A 12,102-nucleotide genomic window follows, 5' to 3' on the forward strand; every position below is an offset into this window, starting at 1 on the left:
CCACATCAAGTAACTCCATGAAAGCCTTCCACTTGACAGAAAGCAGCTTACCATTGGTCATCCATGTCAGAGTCCTGTCGACATCCGTCCCAAGGTGGACGGTGGCATAGAATTGAGCCACCAAATCTGCATCGAAATCCTTATTGAATTGCATGATCCTGAGAATGTTTAGCTGAGTGCACATCTGAAGAGCTTCGCCAAAGTACTCCGGATCCTTCTCCATAGCATCAGTGTCAATGGAGCGAACATCAACAAACAGATTCTTCTTGGCCTTGATCACATCAAAGTAGATGGCAAACTGAAAACGGTTCCAGAACGGGCGGTTGACCAAAGTGGGTTCTTGGTCCACCGCATAGGGGTTGCGGCGACGCTTCTCCCAAAACTCCTTGTTGGTCATCTCAGTCACAGTCTTCCCTTTTGGCTTGTTGGCGGCTCGCTTCGATTGCTGAGGAGGTGGAGGAACACTTGCAGAAGCACTTGCTGGAGGCGGTTGGGTGCTCGAGGAACCACTGGCAGGCTCTGAGGTGCGGTAGCGTTTTGATGTGGCACGCCCGGGGTTGATACGGTGACCTTGCTGCTCGGAACGGTCATCACCTGGAGCCAAACACAAGAACAACGCGAATCAACCAGAAAGAACGAGCAAAAGCCAACAAACACAACAAAAAGATCAAGGTAAGGCAGGAGAATGATGGAAATTGGCATGCAGCGGTAGTACCGTGACCTGCCCGTGGTAGTACCGCCCCAAGCGGTAGTACCACCCCAAAGGGAGCGGTAGTACCACTCTAGGTCAAGCGGTAGTACCGCTCCAAAGGGAGCGGTAGTACGGCTTGAGGCGGATAAATAACAGTTTCATAGCACGAGGCGGTGAAACAGTGGTTTCCTACTACCGTGGTCAGATCCGGCACTACCGGCCTACCAAATTCAAAAAATAATCCTACCAAACTCTAATCTAGAAAGTCTAGTTGCCTTCTCCAACCAACTCATGCCTAGATTTCGCCAAAAATCTAGAGATGCAACCACCATTGCCCCTAAGAAACAAGAACTAAAAGGAGACAAAACGAAAGAAGGAACGGGGGCAATACCGGCATCCATGGCAAGAGGACGAGGTGGGGATCGACTCCACCAAAGGAAATGGAGAGGGACGCCCCGGAGACGGAGATCCGCCGGAGCCCTCCCGCGGCAAGAGGAGGCTGGAGAGAGGAAGAGACAAGAGGGGCGAAGTGAATGGGTATGGGGGAGAAGAAACCTCCCCCTGCCTCGACTTAACCCTCCGGTCCCGTCCCTCAACGGTAGTACCGCGCTGGGGGGCGGTAGTACCGCTTATAAGCGGTAGTACCGCGCACCACCGGCGGTAGTACCGCCCAGCACGCCACGGCAACTAAACAGACACGGCTTTAGCTCGACGAAACGACAAAAACGGCAAGAGAGAAACAACAAAGCACAACAGCAAACGACCAAGACACACCTCTTCAAAAGAGGGCGGTGGCCGAGGCCACCTATGTTTGAGTCAAAAGGTATGGCACCGTGAAGATTTTAACCTTGGGCCCATGACCAAAACTCGTCTTTGAAGCACAAGTGCCATCAACAATGGCTAAGGTGAAAGACTTGATCAATTTATGCATAATGGGGGGAGGGAGAGTTCATTGAGAGAACAACACTCCCCCTATGTCCATGCCTACACCTAAACTAGACAAAAAGTTGAGCGTGATAGGGTGTGCGCGAGTTCAAGCAACATTGCTCGAATCAATGATATTTAGCTCATGCCTTAACTCGCGAAATCTTGCTTCATCCAAGGGCTTCGTGAAGATATCTGCAAGGTTATCATGAGTGTTGACATAGTTGAGCTCGATCTCTCCTTGCCTAATGTGATCCCGGATGAAGTGATACCGGATCTCAATATGCTTCGTCTTGAAGTGTTGCACCGGGTTGAGAGAGATCTTGATGGCACTTTCATTGTCACACCAAAGAGGCACTTTGTCACAAGTGACACCGTAATCCTTTAAAGTTTGCCTCATCCATAAGAGTTGTGCACAACAACTACTGGCCGCCACATACTCCGCTTCGGTGGACGAGAGAGACACACAACTTTGCTTTTTGGAAGACCAACTTACCAAAGAGCAACCAAGGAATTGGCACCCTCCGGAAGTGGACTTCCTATCCACTTTGTCTCCCGCCCAATCGGAATCCGAGTACCCTACAAGCTTGAAGTTTGATCCTCTTGGGTACCATAAGCCAAAGTTTGGGGTATGAGCCAAATATCGAAAGATTCGTTTGACCGCCACATAGTGACTTTCCTTAGGTGCGGCTTGAAACCGTGCACAAATTCCCACACTCAACATGATGTCCGGTCTAGATGCACAAAGGTAAAGCAAGGATCCAATCATGAAACGATATACCTTTTGATCCACCACTTTACCATTGGGATCTAAGTCAAGTTGGCACTTGGTGGGCATTGGAGTGGAAGCCGGCTTGACGTCACTTAGCTTGAATCTCTTGAGCATGTCTTGAGTGTATTTGGATTGATTGATGAAAGTTCCTTCTCTTCTTTGCTTCACTTCGAACCCTAGAAAGAACTTCAACTCTCCCATGGAGGACATCTTGAACTTTGAGGTCATGAGAGCGGCAAATTCCTCATTGAAAGCTTTGTTAGGAGAATCAAAGATAATATCATCAACATATAATTGGCACACAAACAACTCCCCTTTGACCTTCTTAGTAAAAAGAGTGGGGTCGATTAGCCCAACTTCAAAACCACGGTCTTGTAACAACTCGGTAAGGTGGTCATACCACGCACGTGGGGCTTGTTTAAGGCCGTAGAGTGCCTTATCGAGTTGATACACATGATTGGGAAAGTAGGGATCCTCGAACCTGGGGGGTTGCTTGACGTAAACCAATTCATTAATGGGACCATTAAGAAAAGCACTCTTCACATCCATTTGTTGTAACTTAAAGTTATGATGAGAAGCATATGCAATCAACATGCGAATGGATTCAAGACGAGCAACGGGAGCAAAGGTTTCACCGTAGTCGATACCCTCGACTTGGGAGTAGCCTTGTGCTACCAAACGAGCCTTGTTGCGAATGATAATCCCATGGGCATCTTGCTTGTTCTTGAATATCCACTTGGTTCCAATGACATTATGGTTCCCCGTTGGCCTTGGCACCAATCTCCACACTTTGTTTCGCTCGAAGTTGTTGAGTTCTTCGTGCATGGCATTGAGCCAATCCGGATCTTCTAGCGCCTCATAGACCTTGTGGGGCTCCACACAAGAGACAAACGCGTGATGCTCACAATAATTTGCTAATTGTCTACGAGTGCTTACCCCCTTTCTTAAGCTTCCAAGCACATTCGTCATGAGATGATCCTTGGTGGAGAGCTTGGAAGCAACCTTGGCGGCACAACGCTCTAATTCCTCCTCGATGGTGAGTTGAAGAGCAGTTACTTGATCATCTTGAGCGCCGTCATGAACTTGTTCTTGATCTTGAACTTGCTCGGGGGAGAGAACTTGACCTTGGGCATCACTTGGTGTGTCAACACCGTCTTGAGTATGATCTTGCCCTTGGTCTTGTTCATGAGGTTGAGGGCCTTCACTTTGTTCTTCAGAAGCGTGTGGGCCTTGGGTTGGTGATGGCTCCACTTGAGTGGAGCATTGTCCTTCTCCTTCTGCCACAAGGGGTTCCTCAATGGGTAGGATGAAACCAACACCCATTCTTCTTATGGCTTGAGGAGGAATTTCATCACCTACATCACAAGTGCCACTTTGCTCCACTTGGGAGCCGTTATTCTCATCAAACTCCACGTTACACGTCTCCTCAATAAGTCCCGTGGATTTATTGAGGACACGGTAAGCATGAGAGTTTGTAAAATAACCAACAAATATGCCCTCATAAGCTCTAGCCTCAAATTTAGACAACCGAACACCTTTCTTGAGAATGAAACACTTACACCCGAATACCCGGAAGTACTTGAGGTTGGGCTTGTTACCGGTGAGTATCTCATATGGGGTCTTGTTCAAGCCCTTGCGGAGGTAGAGCCGATTGGATGCATGACACACGGTGTTGATGGCTTCGGCCCAAAAGCTGTATGGAGACTTGAACTCCGCCATCATGGTCCTTGCCGCATCCATCAACGTCCGGTTCTTCCTCTCCGCAACACCGTTTTGTTGAGGGGTGTATGGTGCGGAATATTGATGCTTGATTCCCTCATCACTAAGAAATTCATCCAAGGTGTAGTTCTTGAACTCGGTGCCGTTGTCACTTCTTATTGTCAAGATCTTTGCATTGTGTTGACGTTGTGCTTCATTTGCAAAGTCAATGACGGTTTGTTGGGTCTCGCTCTTCCTCTTGAAGAAATACACCCATGTGTACCTTGAGTAGTCATCAACAATCACCAAGCAATACTTCCTACCTCCAAGACTATCGAAGGATGGGGGCCCAAAAAGATCCATGTGAAGGAGCTCCAAGGGCCTCTTTGAATAAATGATAGTCGTGGGAGGGTGAGCCTTCTCATGTAGCTTTCCTTCGAAACAGGCACTTCAAGCACGATCTTTAAAAAAGCTAACATTCGTTAGTCCACAGACATGGTCCCCCTTGAGAAGACTTTGCAAAGATCTCATATTGACATGGGCTAAACGGCGATGCCAAAGCCATCCCACATCAACTTTAGCCATTAGGCATGTCGCGGTCTTAGTGGGTCGCTCCGAAAGGTTAATCACATATAGACCATTCTCGACATGCCCAACAAAAGCTACTTTAAGAGTCTTGCTCCACAAGAGGGCCACGGTATCGATATCAAAGAAAGTGGCAAAGCCCATGATTGCAAGTTGACGAACGGAAAGTAAATTGTATGCAAGGGACTCAACAAGCATGACCTTCTCGATTGTGAGATCATGAGAGATGACCACCTTGCCAAGTCCCAATACCTTAGAGGATGAGGCGTCACCCCACTCGACATTGGTGGGCATAGATGGAACTTTATGCACGTCCACCACCAAGTCCTTGCTTTCGGTCATATGATTTGTAGCTCCGCTATCGAGCAACCATGATCCACCACCGGAAGCAAACACCTACAAGAGATCAATGCTTGGTTTTAGGTACCCATTTTGTAATGGGTCCTTTGATGTTAGTAACAAGGGTCTTAGGAACCCAAATAGAGCATTCAATGTACTCATGAAGAGAACCAACAAATTTGGCATAAACATGCCCATCACTAGCACGACATAACACATAAGAAGGATTAAAATCGCCGGCTTTGTTGAGAGGGATGACATTGCCCTTCTTGACATTGTTCTTCTTCTTCTCCTCGGGGGTACTCTCTCCCTCCCTCACAAAGGTTTGCATGAGGGGAGGAGGTCGTTTGATCTTGTCATTCTTCTTCTTGTTCTTGGAGTCGGGCACGTACCCAACCCCTTCCTTGGCCACACCTCCCTTTTGGTTGATCAAGAGATCGTTGAGGTTCTTCTTGCCTTGTATGCAAGTCGCAAGACCTCTCTCAAGTTACTCCTTCAACTTAGCATTTTCCTCAACAAGATGTATATGCTCACAACACGGGTTAGTAGCATTTGCATTATCAATTAAAACCATATGGGGAAAAGTTGCTTTCTCCTTAGTTAGCTTCACTTGGAGTTGATCATGAGACTCCTTGAGACTAGCGTGAATACCCTTCAAGGCCTTGTGGGCCTTGTCAAGTATATCAAACTCCTCTTTGAGTCTAGCAAGATCAACCCCGAGTTTGGCCTTCTCGGAATTTAGCACACGAGAAACAATGAGGGCATGATCATAATCTTTCTTTAACTTAGCATGATCAACGTTGTGTGACTCCTCAAGAGCCAAATGAAGACCACGCTCTTCCTCAAGAGCATTGGAAAGATCCGAAATCTCATCGGCATAGTCACGACTATGCCCTTCCATCTTAGAGATGGTGTCTTCGTGAGCCTCGATCATGTCATTGGCCTCACCAAGTTGTTCCAAGAGAGCAACAAAGTGCTTCTTGGATTTTCCCTTGAGTTTGCCCATAAAAGCCTCAAACTCGTTAGCCTCCACATTAGCTCCCTCAAGTTCATTAATGCTATCCGTTTGGGAAGGATGATTAATGATGGTAGTTTTGATGTTGGAGGTTACCTTGTTGGTGGCTTTAGCCATGAGGCACTTGGCGGTGATGCTCTCGTTGGGTGAGTCGAAGAGAGACACCCGTGACTTTGTTGCAATGGCAACGGAGGCCATGGCAACTGACTCATCATCTTCATCATCGTCATCATCCTCATTGTACTCTTCTTGCACAACCAAAGCCTTGGGAGGAGTCTTCTTGGTGAAGTTGTTCTTGTTGGGGAACGACTTGGCCTTGTCCTTTCGGATGAGTTTGCCACCATTGTCTTCCCTCTTCTCATACGGGCATTCCGCAACGAAATGACTCACGTTGCCGCAATTGTAGCAAGTTCTTACACGTTGCTTGCCCCTTGTGCCACTCGAGTTGTTTTTGCTAAAGTTGGGCCTCGAGTTTTTCTTGCTCCAAAATTGCCTTGAAGCAAGTGCCATGTGTTCATGATATGCATACTTCGTATCTTCGGGGTTGCTCTCCTCTTCTTCCTCTTCTTCTTCTTCCACGGTGAGCTTGGCCTTCAATGCAAGGTTAGGCTTCTTTGCCCGTTGAGAACGGAGCACCGCATTGTCAGCGGTCTTGTCCAAAATGTTCATGGCCACAAACTCATCCAACACTTCGCTTGAGGTCAAAGTGTGGAAGTCCGGTCTTTGACGAATGACAGAGGACATGGCCTTGTGGTAGGGCATCATTGCCTTGAGGAATTTGCGCTTGATCCAATTGTCATCCGTGTCCTTGCTCCCGTGATCTCGTAGTGAGACCGCGAGTTTGGTTACTCTCCGATAAAGCTCACGAGGTTCTTCATCTTCCTTCATTGCAAACTCATCAGCCTCATCTTGTACCACTTCATAGTTGGAGCGTTGAATGCTTGCGCTTTCCCGGTAGAGAGACACGACACAATGCCATGCATCTTTGGCCAAGGCGAAGGGACGAAGATGAGGTAGGTCTTCGGGTGGAATTGCATCTTGAATGATGAAGAGAGCATTCTCATTGAATTGATTGTCCGCGGCTTCTCGAGAAGTGAAGTTGCTTGGATCATGTGGATAGAAACCTTCTTCAATGATTCTCCAAAGGTTAGTGTTCACATGATTTAAATGACGTTTAAAGCGGTAAACCCAAGAATCAAAATCCTCATTTTTCACAATCTTAGGGGGAGGACCGGCATGATTCAAATGAGTGGAAGGAACCGATCCACCATAAACAAGTGGTGGTTCCACATGGGCAAAGATGCCGGTGCCATTCTTGCCACTAGAAGAAGGAGCCTTTTCACTACTAGCTTCCCCCTTGTCAGGGATAGCATCCGACACCTTGTTGGCGGAATCACCCACTTTCAACGGTGCGGTGGATAGTTTAAGCCCCTCAAGAAATTTAGTAAACATGCTTTCAACTTCGGTCTTCATGGAGGTTTTCAATGTCTCCAAGGCCACATTGAACTCCTCACGAGAGACCGAAGTTCCCCCATCTCCCGTAGACGAGATCGGATTCACACCGGAGTGTTCCTCCACACCGTCTACAATATCAACCATACTCTTTGGACGGTAAAGTACTTAATAAAGATACGAGGCTCTGATACCAATTGAAAGGATCGATATGGTTGACTAGAGGGGGGGTGAATAGGCAACTACCAATTTTTAGCTTTTCTTTACCAAATTAAACTTTGCATCAAAGTAGGTTGTCTAGATGTGCAACTAGGTGAGCAACCTATATGATGCAATAACAACAAGCATACAAGCAAGCAAGGGTAGAAACAATAAAGAGCTTGCACAAGTAAAGGTAAGAGATAACCAAGAGTGGATCCGGTGGAGACGAGGATGTGTTACCGAAGTTCCTTCCTTTGAGGGGAAGTACGTCTCCGTTGGAGCGGTGTGGAGGCACAATGCTCCCCAAGAAGCTACTAGGGCCACCGTATTCTCCTCACGCCCTCACACAATGCGAGATGTCGTGATTCCACTATTGGTGCCCTTGAAGGCGGCGACCAAACCTTTACAAACAAGGTTGGGGCAATCTCCACAACTTAATCGGAGGCTCCCAACAAGACCACGAAGCTTCACCACAATGGAATATGGCTCCAAGGTGACCTCAACCGTCTAGGGTGCTCAAACACCCAAGAGTAACAAGATCCGCTAGGGATGAGTGGGGGAATCGAAAATCCCTTGGTGGAAGTGTAGATCGGGGCCTTCTTAACCACTCCTGAGCAAATCAACAAATTTGATTGGCTAGAGAGATAGATCGGGCGGAAATGAAGCTTGGAGTATTTAATGGAGCTTGAGCAATAAATGGAGCTTGGGGGAGGAAGAGGTAGGTGAGAAGGAGGAAGGGGACTCCCTTTTATAGTGGGGGCAATAATCCCATTGCCCCCCACCAACCAGCCCCGCACAGGGCGGTACTACCGCTGAGAGGGGGCGGTACTACCGCCAGGCAACGGTACTGCCACGCCAACCAGCGGTACTGCCGCGCTGAGGAGACTTAGTAGGGAACGGACCCAAATGCGGTACTACCGCGGTGGTAGGGCGGTACTACCGCTCCTGGAACGGTACTACCGCCACTACAACCATGACTAGTGCCGCAAAACCCGACACGAGAAAAAGACCTCTCGAATCGAGGCGGTAGGAGCCAAACTACCCAGCGGTACTATGGCAGTGGGGTCAAGGGCGGTAGTACCGCTGTGGAGCGGTACTGCCGCTTGTGACCCTTCGGCCGTAGTACCGCAGGCAGTGCGGTACTACCGCTGGGGCGCACGAAAGAGAGAGAAGGGATCTCTCAAATAAGCTGAGGACCAGCGGAGGTGCCAGGCCCCCAGCGGTACTACTGTTGTGGAGCCACGGCGGTACTACCGCTGCGAAGCGGTACTGCCGCTTGTGGCTTCTCAGCGGTACTACCGCTGGGTGAGCGGTACTGCCGCTTAGACCTAGACAAAACAAGGAAGAGAGGAGAGATCTCTTCAATGGACAGGAAAAGCTCGGAGGGTGAGAAGCTGATGTGTACGTGATGATTCCACCCAAGTAAAACCCCAGCGGACCCCCTCTTGATAGTACGGTGCCCTCTACGCAACTAGTCCACCGAGAAAGAAATGAAAGAGCTACACCATCTTGAAATACACTCCGAGGGGAAGAAAGTGTCTCGTGCCAGGGGAGAATCTGAGAATAATTCAACCCACAAGATTAGTCCGCAGACATGTTGTCATCAATCACCAAAACTACCTTGAGAGAGATATGTCGTAACAACCACCCTGAAGACTTCCTCGTCCACTTCAACGTGCCTGCCAACAGCGACGCTCTCCTGCGCCACAACACCATCAACGTCGACGGGGTGCCCTTCTGGACCAAGCCATGGACGCCGGACGACCACGTTGTTCGCCAGAAATGGCTGTTGCACGTCCGCATCGTCATCGAGCGGCTGCCCCTGGACATGTGGACGCTGGAGGGCACGGAGGAGGTGCTTGGTCGATTCTACATCATCGACAGCCTTGACAGCCACCATCGAGCGCTGGGACATGCGCACCTTCGCCTGCTGGGCGTGGGTGTGGATCCCCACCGACATCCCCACCCGGCACTGCCTCTTGTGCTTTGAGGACGGCGCTGGGTGTGTGGTGGAGATGCAGGGCTTCTCGCCCCCGCTGCAGGACAGCCGCATGGTGCCGGAGCCTCCGGAAGGGGAGAGGAGCTCCCTGCTCTTTCATCTCGACCGCATCAAAGACTGGACCCCACACGAGCAGCGCTCCTCGGCCTCTGGTGTCAGTGGGCTGCCTTCTTCTGGCTCAGACAACGATGAGCGCCGGCCACTCCATGAGGTCAACTCACTGGACTAGACGTTCAACGTAGAAGACAGCCGACCGTTCTACCCTGTCGCTGCACCAACCCACCTGTTGCTCCAACTTGCTGCCTCGGCCCCCCTGCTACAAGCCCCTCCCTCGCCACCACCCGCTCTAGCCAGGCGCAAGCAGGCCCCACATGTCGCCTCCATGGGCTGCCGGGGCATGCCTGCCCCGTCCTGGCGCGGTGACCAGGACGATGGGAGCGGCCTGAGCCGCCGCTCTTGGAAGGACACCCTGCTCGGCATCGGGCGCCAGAGCAGGGCCTCGTCGGTGCCGCGATCCTAAAGCACGGAGTGCCATCGCAGCAGGACCCCTTGGCCCAAGCCACCGCCGTCGTTACCACCCGTGACAGGCGCACCAGCCCAAGGCCCAGGCAGATGCCGCGCCTTTCCCAACTGCCACTCCAAGGCCAGAGCCGTGCCCGGTGCGGCTCCTTGCCCTGCCAATGCCCCTACTTCCCCAGCATCTGCCTCCCGTGGAAGTGCACCCGCTGCCAACCTGCTACTGAAACGGAGGTGGTGCAACAAGCCGATGAGCAGGGGGATGTGCAACAACAAGGTAATGAGTAGGGGGATGTGCATCACATGGCTAATCAAGAAGATCCGGTGGCGGAGTTCTTTGCAAACCGCAACACCGCCCTCACTCCTCCCCGCTGGACGGATAGCATGCTCTTTGAGGTCAACGCCGCAGCTGAAGCCGCGCTCGCCAAGCCACTGTCCTTCTCCCCTGCCATCAGCACGGAGCAGAGGACGGCCCGCACCCCGGCCCGCACTGGTAGTCGCACTCCTCTCAGGGCGCAGCCTACCTCTGTCCCCAAGATGGTGGCCCTGCCAACTACTGCTGCTGAAGATCTAGCCTCCATGGTGGGGGGGGGGGGCTGGAGCTGGGGCTGGGCCAGTGCAAGCCGCCAGTGGCCCGCACTCTCTTCTCCGTCGTTCCACAACCATTGATCTCCAGCACCCCGAAGACCGCACAACAGAAGCAGGTGAAACCGGCAACTTCCCCTTCCAAGCGGAGCGCACGCCAGGCCGAAGCAAAAAATGACGTCCCGGTGGCCAACCGCGCGACTCTGTGCGTAGTCTAGGCAATGGGTGCTCTTGGCCCAGGGGAGGCGATGACCAAAGAAGCCGCTCGGAAGTTTATCAAGCATTTTGATGAGCCAATCCGCCAGAAGGAGATTGAGGCATTCACGGCTCTCACCGGCCTGGACGGCGCGACACTCCGTGTCACGGCAGGGCTTGAGGGCCCAAGCAGCTCGGCCATTGGCGCCGACTAGTTTGATCATGTTAGAAAGCCATCGTAAATTCCAGCAGAGGCCGGCGGCCTGTCGCCGGCCGGTGTTAGGGCTTTTCCTTTTTAGTTTAGGGTTGGTGGATGCAGTTTGCCGGCGCCAGGGGATTGGTGCTACTAGTGGTGCCCCTCGCCGCGATTGCCTGCTAGTCAGGATGGTGTTCAGTGGTGTGTTCTTCCTGGAGAGGGGTAGGAGCTGTAGTCCACCGACGACTGTAGAGTGCTATTGGTGGTGGTCGTCGGTGGTGTGGCTTGCTAGTCAGGATCGTGTACTCTGTAGTGATGTAATTCCTCTGCTGGTTTATCTAGTTTACCATGTGTGAAAACCTCTGACCAATCGTCTCATGAAATGTTGGAGGCATCAACATGCCGGCCAAACGCCTAGCTGTTCATGAAGCAATTGCAGTCTGGAAACCTGCAATCGTATGCTTGCAGGAGACCAAGATCAGTGCCTGGGACCCTGCCATGGCTAGAGAAATAGGTGGTTCCTTGCTAGATCAAACCTTTCATATACCTACCGCTGGCACCAGGGGAGGGATTAGCCTATTTTGGAATAGTGTCCTTGTGCAAACCTCTGATCTAACAACCATGCAGTTCAACCTAACTGCCAACATTAGGCTGCTAACCTCCCACTCGCAATTTTGCTTGACCAATGTCTATGGACCAGTAGATGATAGCCTCAAGAAGAGCTTCTTGGCTGAGATGTGCAGCTCTGCACCACCACTAGGCCACCCGTGGATTGTGCTCGGAGACTTCAACCAAATTTACGAGGTCAGGGACAAAAACAACCTCAACCTCAATCGCAGGCTCATGGGAAAATTCCGCAATGCCATTAATTATCCTGAGTTGTTCGAGATTAGATGAAAAATAGAAAATTCACCTGGAGCAACGAGCAGAAGCC

This window comes from Triticum urartu, chromosome 4 (genome assembly GCF_003073215.2).
Source record: "Triticum urartu cultivar G1812 chromosome 4, Tu2.1, whole genome shotgun sequence".
NCBI classification, from domain to species: domain Eukaryota; kingdom Viridiplantae; phylum Streptophyta; class Magnoliopsida; order Poales; family Poaceae; genus Triticum; species Triticum urartu.